Here is a 12,466-nt window from a genome sequence, read left to right as displayed (position 1 = left end):
GTTGGCACTTGCCTCAAGTAATCAAGGCTCAAAAAGAATAGGGATGGTGAGGGGAATGAACTAGAGTGAGATGATAGTGATGATGTGAGAGAATGTGGAGGAATGAGCTGGCCTGTCTGCTACAGATGAAACTTCAAGACACAGGGATCCCTCAATCATATATTGTTCCTTAAACTTTATTATCTTTGCAAGAGATCCTGTAAGGAGAAGCGATGCCTTCTTTTTTTCAATCTGTTGATTGACATTCTATACCTATATTTTAAAGAACACATTTCAGAGTATATGAGCTAGGTACCCCTGCCCCAAGAAGTGGAGAAGTGCTCATGGTCCACAAACCACATATACTCAACATCCACAGACATACACTATGTCCTCCTGGGGTCATGTTAATACCAGATTCTACTCACCCCCAGACACAATAAAGAGGAAAGAAATAATACAAGGCAAGACAATATCAGGTCACCTTGCCCCTATAAGTTATAGAAATAGTTCCAAAGTCCCTTGATAAACCCCCAAATGGACATGTAAAAATGGGGCTCCACTTTCATATAACTATTTTCTGCCTTGTACATTAAAAAGCGGTTAAATAAACAAAGAGATAAAAAGATGAAAAAGAGACAGAAAGACATACAGTTACAGAGACAAAGACAGAGACAGAGACAGATCTAATAATCTCTGGTGGTCCCTAAGAGATTGTGATAAAGAGAAAGCATCCTTGGTTATGGTGACATGTCAAGCGCAGTTTTGCCTTATGCCCAGAATAATCAATAAAGCAGCAAATAACAATTTACTCAAAACAAAAAGAGCAATGCCTTCATGGCATCAGGACCTCTTACAGATCAAACACCTTGCTAGAAGATTTGGAAAGAATAAACCTACTATTTACAAAAGGAAATATACAATGTATAGAAAAAAAAGCAGGGATTTTTAAAGCTGAAATGAGACTTTAGTTAATAACATTAAACGCAAAACCTTGGGAATCAAAAAACCCCGTTTTGATTCTGAAATCTATCACCTCTTAGTTTTTTGAATGAGGAGAGACAGCAGGACATTCTAAGTGCTAATATCCTCACCCAAATAGTGCAGACAGTGATATCAATTCAGAATGGTGACAGGATTGAACAATATATGTAAAATGCTTTGCAAAGTTAATCATTTATTTCTGTTGGTAAATAAATGGTTACCACTGTGATGAGATGAGGCTGATTATTTTTTTCTGCATCTACTATCTCCATTGCTTCTCCAACTCTAGGTGTCCCAGTTGCACAGCCATATTATTTTTTTCATCCCGCTCATGTTTTACAGGCTGGAAACCCTCTAGACAGATAATCTCATTGACTCATGGAGATTTCTGTATATTGAAAACTATTCATAAGACTCCTGCATTAAACTCCATCCCAGTGACTCCTCAATGGAAATAGAAATCAAATTTTGTAGTTTCAAACACAAGGCTCAAGTCTCATGACCTTTTCACCTGTTTCACCCACACAGAGCCCTGCCCGTGCTCACACTAATCTCCCAAACATTGAACTTGACTCCCAGCTTCACCTGGCACCACAGCTACAAGGCTCAGAGCCTTTACACACACGCTTCTCTCTGCTTGGTGTTACCCCATGAGACATTTTGGAACTTTTCACCCCCTCTCCATCCTCTAAACTCCATGTCCTCTTTCAGATTGCCTGCTTCCTCTCCTTCATGAGCCTTTTCTTTTTCTGAGCTTTATCACAGGAAAAGGATACTTTCTCATCAAGTTAATTACATATTAGGATACCCATAGCATAATTTTTATTTAGTTCCATGTCTTTTCTCCCTTCCACAGTGAGTGTGGTGAGGCATGCAACATGTTATACACATCACCACCCTCCCACCAGACTTAGCTGAGTTGGCAACAGTAGCTGAATAAATAAACATTCCGTGGAGGGATGAGAGAACGTTCTCCCAGAAATTGTTGATGATGAGAGAAGAAAGAGAAGGAGGCAACTCTGACCTAGGTGTGGAGGACATGGCAGAGGAATGTTTTCCATATGCTATATCAGGACCCAGTAGAGTGGAAGACTATGGTTTGTAAGAATTAACTAGAATAGAATCAAGATGTCATAAGAAAAACATGAGTGCATCATACATAGAGTACATATATAATCATTTCATGGTTCTCTTGGTCAGTCCTGTGTGTGTGTGTGTGTGTGTGCGTGTGTGTGTGTGCGCGCGTGTTGCTGTGATTGTGTGCAGGCATGCCGGTTCACAACATAAAAAGAATGTCCTCTTTGGGACAAAATAAAAAAATCTCTAGAATCCACTGTAATAAATACTGCAATAAATTACAGGACCACTTCTTGCCAATGAGGGAAAAGCAACAAGAATGAAGAGCCCACAGAGAGTCAGGTGCAGAGAGAAGAGGCAGCTGGCATGGGTGCCTCAGTTGTCTCAGACTCAAGGGACCTCACACTGACCGGACCTTTACTGCCCCACAGGCCTCATCATGGCGTCTATCTCAGCCCGGATCTAATTGTTATTCCTGCACTTAATCCACATTTTTTTGACCGCCCATGGTTTTATATGATCCAGTACTGGATGAGCCTGGCACTTTTCTTACTTTTCTTTGTGGAATTCTTTCCTTTGTTATTTTTGGGCTTTGAGTTTTGACCTCTTTGTAACAAATCTGATGAGTACACTAGGCCTGGTTCTCTTCTTTATCCAACAAAAAGGCCTCCCCAAACATATGCTATAAAACCCTTCCTATGCTACAACTATTGGTGCCCTTTCTTCATACATTTATCCCTAAGGAAATGATGTCATATTGCACTCATTTCACTGTACTGGGCCTTCTCCTTTGTAATGTGATATTTAATGAGTAAGGACCACACTTATTTTGCTTACCTATGTGGTTTCATAATATGTGCATTTATATAGAACAAATTGTTGAGGAATGGGAAAATACGTCCAAATTAATATAGTAGATTTTAGTAACTGTATCGTCAACTTGATTACTATGTAAGACTAATTCTAAAAAAAAAAAAAAGATATAAAAGACAATAACTTAATCACATTGTTATGGGTGTCTAATTCCAGAGAATTGGCAAAGACTTGGAAAGAAAAATATAAAAATATACTTTTGAAAAGCTGTGGAGGAAGAAGTATCTACCTATATAAACATAAATAGATTCAGATGTCCTTAGGAAAGGATAAATGTGATCATTAATGAATGCAAAAGAATGCTCATCGAACGATGGATGAGGACATATAAGGTTTTTAAAAAATTTATTTATATAAATTAGTTTCAAGTATATAGTAGATTGGTTAGACATCTATATAGTTCATAAAACTATCCCCACTGCTGCTCCCTCCCTCCCCTGGCCCTCTGTCTAGCCATCATATTAATACTAACGGCATTCCCTTTGCCATGCTCCCCATCCCCGTCACCAACTATCAACTACTAATTTGTACTTCTTTTACTTTATGTGTAAAAATAAGGAGGGGGGACACAATGTGACAGACTGTTAGAATTGAGCAAAAAAATTATAATTTTTATACTCTCCCCCAAATACACATCTATATATATAAAGGAATTCAATGCCAAACAGCAAAGCTGGTAGAAGAAACTCCAATTTACATATTAAATAAATTAGTCTACCTAGCCAACAAACATGACCATCTCTGGGCTCTGGGCCAGAAGACCTCTAGTAAAAGTTCTCAGGTTCTATCCACTCTGACCCTTCCCTGAAGTACCTGCTGGGCTCTCAACTCACCTGAATGGGGTCTCTGAAAGGGAGGACTCCATGTGGAAGTCTGAATGCCTCCCTGGATGATTGATGATGGAGACTGAAGCTCTGTCCCCAGACAAGGCAGCAGGATGGAGTAAAGCATTGGTCCCACTCTGACTTAGGAATCCAAAATAACAAATAGGTCCTGTAAAGCCCAAGCTTGCGCATATGGAGAGGAGATTGTTTCTGCTTCATTTATCTGCTCATTAGGCACTGTTTCCAACGTTATTCCCACTTCTGAGCCCCGATTTCCTTGTGGGACACTGGTCTGGATGGACTGGAAATTTTTCCTGTTGATTCTTTGTTCCCAAAGGACCAGATTAGAAGTCAAGTGAATCCTGTTTTCATTGTTTCTTCTCCATGATTCTCCTACCTGCAAGAGTTCTCACCTTATCTCAACTTCCCGGAACCTTATCCCAACCCTGAGTTAAAGTTCTCTCAGAAGGCTAGACTGAGGTTACTGTCTGCACTAGAACCCTGGGTCTTCAAAGCATTGGCACCTGGTGGGACACAACCTCTGATAGATCCAGAAAATTACTATTTCCCTCTTCATCAGTAGGGAAACTCTGTGATTTTCATGTAAACTTTAGATACTACACTCTGTGGCTTCATGACACTTTACAAATTAATGAAGAATATTATACTTATATCAGAGGTTAAGAGCTGTCCTTTAGTCCCACATTATAAAAGGTTTGATAATAATACGAAATATATTTACATAATTTCATGCCATAGAATCTGAGCTTTTACCTTCAGGCTTTGTCATATTTCAATTTTATAAATTCCATCCTATGGGTTGTACTATTATGAACTCTTTCCCACTTTGCAGAAATGGGGCTTCAAAAAGTTTAGTGATCTGCCTGAAGTTATAATCAGAGTAAAGAATTGGTGCTGATTGGAATCTGCCAGGTCGCTTCCAGGTTTTAATCTCTGGGCCAGTGATTCCCAGCCAGAGATGACGTTGCCCCTGGGCTATTAGGCAATGTCTGAAGGGAGGCTGCTAAAAACCTACAATAATTATGTCAAATAGAGAAGGTGAGAAGAGCTAGTCTGTACCAGCACTTCTCCAACTTTAATGTGCATATGACTCATGTAGGGTTGTAGTTCAAGTGCAAATACTAATTCAGCAGGTCTTGTTGGGCCCAGGGACTCTGCATTTCTCACAAGCTGCAGGAAGATGCTGATGCTGCAGGTCCTAGTCTGAGGACACTGTGAGTAGCAAAGCTGAGGTCCTGTAATCGTGTAAGGGGCAAATAGTTGTACGTCATCTTATCTCAAAATATTGTTTGCATTAAATTTTGGATGAAATGTGTGCCATCATGCACCATTCAAACAAAGGGGATAAATTCTGAGAAACACAGGGTAGGTTAGGTAGCATAGAGTGCACTTACACAAACTTAGATGGTTAGCTTACTACATACCTAGGCTCTGTGGTATAGTCTATTGCTCTGTAGGGGAAGAAAATATTATTTCTACCTTTCTCGGTACTTTGCTGCCACATCCTTGTTACAAAGGACAGATTAATAAAAGAAAACCAATAAAGTTTAATTACATGTATTTCCTCTGTATACATGGGAGAGACCTAGGAAAACTGAGTAACTCCCCAGAATGGCCTGAGGTATCATCTTAACTACCATCTTAACTGAAAATAGAAGAAGGTGCTGGAGTTGGGTGTGGTCAGTTATATAAGGTTATCAAGAAAAGTCCAATCAATGAGATAAAGTTGTTATGCAGCTGTAAGTCATTGTCTTCTTCACTGATGAGTTTCTAGAGAAAAGGTCACCTCCCTTTTCCTAGTACAGCCAGGGAGACACACTTACCATTGGAAATTTTCCTTACTATCCAATGTTCCTTACAAAGTGTAACTCGTACTTGGATTTCAGAGCTTCTCCTATGACTGCTGTTTCTTAAAATTAACCAGCTTAAAATAATCTTTACGGCAAAATGGTGATGTGAAGTGAGAAATGTAATTCAGGTAAATGTTGTTAGAAATAAATATGATTAGAAATATTTGGTGAGAGAATAATTTCACATATGGAGTATATTTAAGTATACAAATATGCGCATTTTTACCTGACTTTCTTTCAAGTAACCACACATACATATGCACAACACAGACTCATTAATAATGTCACCTTTAAGGTCAAAAAGAAATTTGAAAGAAATTTGGAGAGAATAAAAATTAAATGAATGCATGATTAAGTTAACATGAAACTGAACGAATGTAGACATTTAGACACAAATATTTAAAGTAGAACGGTGGACCTTACTTTTAGTAATAAATTATATTTCCTAATCTAATGCACAAAGGCCTCAAATTCAGAACAACATTTACTTTTATGCAGTGTAAGATTTATTTGACCATCTAATGGAGTAAATTGACTTTTGCAGTTTTCCTTATACTTGAGTTGGGATTTCAACACAAAAGACCTTTTCCAAGGGAAGCTAATAGAATAAATTGAAAGGCTAAAATTTTCCACAGAAAAGATTGATTGGATAAGTGCATTACATTCCTGTTGTAAGAAATAAAAACAGTGGGGTATGAAAGAAACAAATTCATATTCTTATTGTTTTGAAGGTCAGAATCCTGAAAGGAGTCTCACTGGACTAAAATCAAGATGTCTGCAGGGCTGGTTCTTCCTGGAGGCTCCACGAGAGAATCTGTTCCCTCTCCTATTCCAGTTTCTCGAAGCCACAAGCATTTCTTGGCTCCTGGCCCTTTCTCCATCTCCAAAGTCACCAATGTAGCATCTTCCAATCTCCCTCTGATTCCAGTTATTATTCCTTCCTGTTCCATTTTCTAGGACCATGGTGATGACATTAATTTCACCTGCTTAATCAGTGCCAATGTTCTTTTCTTAAAGTCAGCTGATAGGCAAACTTATTCCAAGAGCTGCCTTAACCTCCATTTCTATAATAAATAGCATGTTCAGTGTTTCCATGGAGTAGCATGTAGATATGTTTTGAAGCCCTTATTCTGCCTACTACAAAGTCTTTTTCTGAAGTACATTATTCGGTGATACTGAAGGGCCTTTATATAAAAGAATCAAACACAGAATTTATCACAGCCTCTGGAATGAGTGCATATAGTCATGCGCTGAGAAGGACATTTTGGTCAACAAGGGACCACACATGTAAGGTTGGTCCCATAGGATTATAATGTTGCTGAAAAATTCCTATCGCCTAAGACTTCATAGCCTTGGTAACATCAAAATGTGAGGTATTACACAAATAGTCATCGTGATACAATTTCCTGCAGTGTACAGTACAATAACACATTATAGAGGTGTGTAACCTGGAAAACGTAAGGGAACAGAATTTCTCACCCCAAAAAAATGTCAATTTTCAACTTTTCAACTTTTTCAGTCTGGCTTATTTCGCTTGGTATGATTATCTCGAGGTCCATTCAGGTTGACACAAATAGCAGTATTTCATCTCTTCTTATGGCTGAGTAATATTCCATTGTATATTTCTACCACAGCTTCTTTAGCCAATCATCTATCGTAGAACACTTCAGTTGCTTCCATGTCCTGGCCACTGTGAATAGTGCTGCTATGAACCTCGGTGTGCAAATATCTCTTCAGATATGGGTTTTCAGTCTTTGGGGTAAATACTCAGTAGATGGATTGCTGGATCATATAGTAGGACAATTCTTAGATTTTGAGGAATCTCCATACTGTTTTCCATAGTGGCTGTACCAATTTGCTATTCCATCAGCAGTGTATGAGGGTTCCTTTTTGTCTGCATCCTCTCCAATATTTGTTATTACTTGTCCTGTTGATTATAGCTATTCTAACAGGTGTGAGATGGTATCTCATTGTGGTTTTGATTTGCATTTCCCTTATAGCTAGCGATGTTGAGCATTTTTTCATATATTTGTTGGCCATTTGTATGTCCTCTAGAGAGAAGTGCCTGTTCAGGGCCTCTACCCATTTTTTGATTGGATCCTTTGTTTCTTTTTGTTGTTATTGAGTCTTTTTGTTGTTATTGAATCTTATGTTATTGAGTCATTTGTATATATTGGATATTAGGCCCTTATCAGAAATGTTGCTTATAAATATATTTTCCCATTCGGATGGTTGTCTCTTTACCTTGTTGATGATTTCTTTTGCTGAGCATAAGCTTTTTACTTGATGAAGTCCCATTCATTTATTTCTGCTTTTACTTCCCTTGCCTTTGAGGTCACATTCATAAAATCCTCTTTAAGTCCAAGGTCCTTGAGTTTAGTTCTTATGTTTTCTTCTATGCATTTTATTGATTCCAGTCTTATATTCAGGTCCTATATTCATTTTGAGTTAATTTTGATGTGTGGTGATAGACAACAATCTAGTTACATTCTTTTGCAGGTGGCTTTCCAGTTTTCCAGCACTATTTATTAAAGGCTTTCCTTTCTCCACTGTATGTTTTCGGCTTTTTTGTTGAAAATTATTTGCCCACATGAATATGGGTTTACTTCTGGAATCTGAATTCTGTTCCACTGGTCCGTGTGTCGGTTTCGCTGCCAATACGATGTCGTTTTGATTACTTTTGCTTTGTAGTATAATTTGAAGTCGGGCAGAGTGATGCCTCCAGCCTTGTTCTTTTTTCTCAGGATGGCTTTGGCAATCCGGGATCTTTTGTGCTTCCATAAATCTGATGATTTTTTGTTCTATTTCTTTAAAAAATGCCGTTGCGATTTTGATGGAAATTGCATTAAATCTGTATAATGCTTTTGGTAATATGGTCATTTTAAATATATTTTTTTCTCTCAATCCAAGAACAAAGACTATTTTTCCATATCTTTGTATCTTCTTCGATTTCTTTAATAGGGTCTTGTATTTTTTATTATATGGGTCCTTCACATGTTTTGTTAGATTTATTCTTTTTCTTGGAATTGCAAAAGAAATTATTTTTCCACTTCGATTTTTGATGCTTCCTTATTAGAGTGTATGAATGCTATAGATTTTTGAACATTGACTTTGTATCCAAAAACTTTACTGTATTTGCTTATTGTTTCTCGTAGTGTTCTTATTGGGTCTTTAGGATTTTCTGTATAGATTCTCTATATAGAAAATGATTCTATATAGAGATTTTCATGTCATCCACAAATAGTGACAGTTTGTCTTCTTTGTCTCCTATTTGAATGCCTTTTATATCTTTCTCTTGTCTGATTGCACTTGCTAAGACCTCCAATGTTATATTGAATAACAGTGGTGATAGTGGACAGCCTTGCCTTGTTCCTGATCTTAAAGGGAGGGTTTTTAGTTTTTCGGCATTAAGTATAATGTTGGCTGAGGGTTTGTCATATATGGCCTTTATTATGTTAAAGTACTTTCTTTCTATACCAATTTTGTTAAGTGTTTTGATCATAAATGGATGCTGTGTCTTGTTGAAGGCTTTTTCTGCATCTATTGATATGATCATATGATACTTATTTGTTAATGTGTTTATGTGGTGTATCACATTAATTGATTTGTATATGTTGAACCATCCCTGTGCCCCTGGGATGAAGCCCACTTGATTATGGTGTATAATCTTTTTAATATGTTGCTGTATTCAGTTCACTAGTATCATATTTAGAATTTTTACATATGTGTTCATTGGAGATATTGGTCTGTAGTTTTCTTTTTTTGTATTATCTTTACCAAGTTTCGGTATCAGGGTAATATTGGCCTCGTAAAATGAGTTGGGAAGTATTGTCTCCTCTTTGATTCCTTGGAAGAGTTTGAGAAGAAGAGGTATTAAATTTGTAATAGCCCGCTGAAATGTGAAAGGGTTAAAGAATAATTAAAACCTGAAACTGGACAAATGAAGTCTATAACTTAGGCCTAGTTTCTGGAACCCCTAACCACATTCTGTTAATCATGAAACTTGTAACAATGAGCTCATATGCTAACTGCCAATTTTAGCCTGTGTAACCCTGCTTGCTTGCATGGCATGAAAAATAATCAATTGTATATAAGCTGAAAATTACTGTTTGGCCATCGCCCATGGGAACACTGGCTATTGTCCATGGGAACATAGGCAATCACCCATAGGAACATAACATTCTAACACAAGCTTTCTGCTTCTGTACTTCCCGCTTGCACACCTGACCAGTGGGTTGACAGGTAGTGAATAGGAGAAAGATGGGCCTTTGTGTTTAAGACAGAATGAGGAATGGGATTTGGGGCTTAAAAACCTTGTATCTTGGCATTTCGAGGCTGCTCCTTTGCAAGGACAGCCGCCGGCTAATAAACTGTCTCCTGGTTAAGAGCACTCAAGTTGGGTCTGGTTATTCTAAACACAACAAAATTGTCTTTGAATGTTAGGTAGAATTAGCTGGGGAAGCCATCTGGTTCTGGACTTTTACTTTTTCATAGGTTTTTGATGATTGTTTCAATTTCCATACTGCCGATCGTTCTATTTAGATTTTCCAGTTCTTCTTGATTCAGTCTAGGAAGGTTATATTTTTCTGAGTACTGGTCCATTTCTTCTAGGGTATTAAATTTGATATTGTATACTTTTTCATAGTATTCTTGTATGATCCTTTGTATTTCTGCAGTGTCAGTCATTATTTCCCCTTTTCCATCTCTGATTTTGTTTATTTGTGTTTTTTTCTCTCTTTGTTTTTAGTGAATCTAGCCAGAGGATTGTCGGTTTTATTAACCTTCTCAAAGAACCAGCTCTTTGTTGCAATTACTTTTTCTATTAGTTTTTGTTTGTTTGTTTTCCATTTCATTCATTTCTGCTCTAATTTTAAAGATTTCTTTCGTTCTGCTGACTTTAGGCTTAATTTATTCTTCCTTTTCTAGTTTTTTAAGATGAAACATTAGGTTGTTTATTTGGGCTCTTTTTTGTTTTTGGAGATAGGCTTGTAATGATATCAATTTTCATCTTATGACCGCTTTTTGCCGTGTTCCAAAATTTTTGATATGTTGTGCTATCATTATCATTTGTTTCTATGTATCTCTTGATCTCTTTTTTTACTTCTTTTCTGATCCAGTTATTCTTCAGTAGCATGTTGTTTAATCTCCATGTATTTGTGGTTCTTCCTGATTTCTTTTTGCAGTTGATCTCTAGTTTCAAAGCATTATGATCAGAGAATATGGTTGGTATGATTTCAACCCTCTTATATTTGTTGAGGCTATCTCTGTGTCCCAATATGTGGTCAACTCATGAGAATGTACCATGTGCATTGCAGAACAATGTATAAGCAACTGTTTTGTGATGGAAGGCTCTGTAAATGTCAATGATGCCCAGTTGGTCTAATGTATAATTTAAGGATGTTATTTCCTTATTTATTTTCTGTTTGGATCATCTGTCCATATCCGACAGCGGGGTATTTAGGTACCCTACTATGATAGTGTTTTGGTCTGTTTCTCCCTTTAGTTTTGTTAGTGATTGCTTTACATATTTTGGGGAGCATAGATATTAATAAGTGTTTTGTTTTCTTGCTGCATAATTCCTTTTATCATTACGAAGTGTCCCTCAGTATCTTTCTTTATCTTTGTCATTTTCAAGTCTATTTTATCCAATATTAGTACCCCGCTACTCCTGGTTTTTCTCTGAATGCATTTTGCTTGAAATATCATTTTCCACCCTTTCACTTTGATTCTATATTTGTCTTTAAAGCTGAGAAGTGTCTCCTGGAGGCAGCATATGATTGGGTTTTGTGTTTTGATCCATTCTGCAACTCTGCACCTTCTTATTGGTGAGTTCAGTCCATTTACATTTAGGGTGATTATTTAAATATTAGGTCTTCTTATAGCTATTTTATCTTTTGCTTTTGGTAGCTTGGTGTTTCCTTTGCTTTCTTGTCTTTATGTTTCTGTTTTCTTTATTTTGGTTGGCTTTTGTGGGTTTTGCCTATGGTTCTTCTTGTTTTTTGTTATATACTTCAGTTCTGAATCTTTGATATGTGGTTACCATTACAAATATGAAAAGGATAGTTATATATATACAGTTGTCCATTTTCTTCTACATGTGCCTTATTTCATTTCCTCTTCGTGAATTTGGATCTTTGAATCTTCCCCTTTTCAGTCATCGTTATCTCAATTTGTCCCTATGTATGCGAATGTTCATTACTAATTTGCTGCAGTAATTCTCTTATTATTTTAGCTTATAATGTTCTGTTCTTAGTAAGGGTTGCACTCTTCTTCTGTTTGCTTGATTCTCACTTTACTCCTAATTATGTATTTCTTTTTGTTTTGTTATTTTGTTTTAAGTGAGCTGACAACTTTCAGTATTTCCTGTAATGCAGGCCTCATAGTGGAGATTTCTCTGAATTTTTGTCTGTCTGGAAAGGTCTTAATTTCTCCTTCATATCGAAAAGAAGAGCTTAGCTGGGTACATTATTCTAGGCTGGTAGTTCCTTTCACTTAATATTTTAAATATTTGATTGCATTCCTTTCTGGCTTGTCAGTTTTGCGCTGAGAAGTCTGATGATAATGTAATGGATGGAACTCAGAAACTCTCCCAGGCAGGGCTGTTGAGAGAAGTTGCCACACCTTCTCCCCTCCCCCTCTCACTCCCCCTACAGATAGCTCTGGCAGCTGTGAGAGGCGGCTTCTTTATTTCTCCCAGTCCACCACGTGACACCATGGGGTTTGACCTGTGGTAGCTCTTAGGTGCAGATCCCACTCTCAGATGTGCTGGTGTGGAGTTTAGGTGTTTTTTGTTGAAGTTTAGGTATTCATCTTATTGTTGTTTCAAAGGGAGAGATCTGAGGACGTCTCTCACTCCGG

Source organism: Pteropus vampyrus, unplaced genomic scaffold (genome assembly GCF_000151845.1).
Source record: "Pteropus vampyrus isolate Shadow unplaced genomic scaffold, Pvam_2.0 Scaffold507, whole genome shotgun sequence".
Taxonomy (NCBI): Eukaryota; Metazoa; Chordata; class Mammalia; order Chiroptera; family Pteropodidae; genus Pteropus; species Pteropus vampyrus.
Note: the sequence above shows the minus strand (reverse complement) of the source record.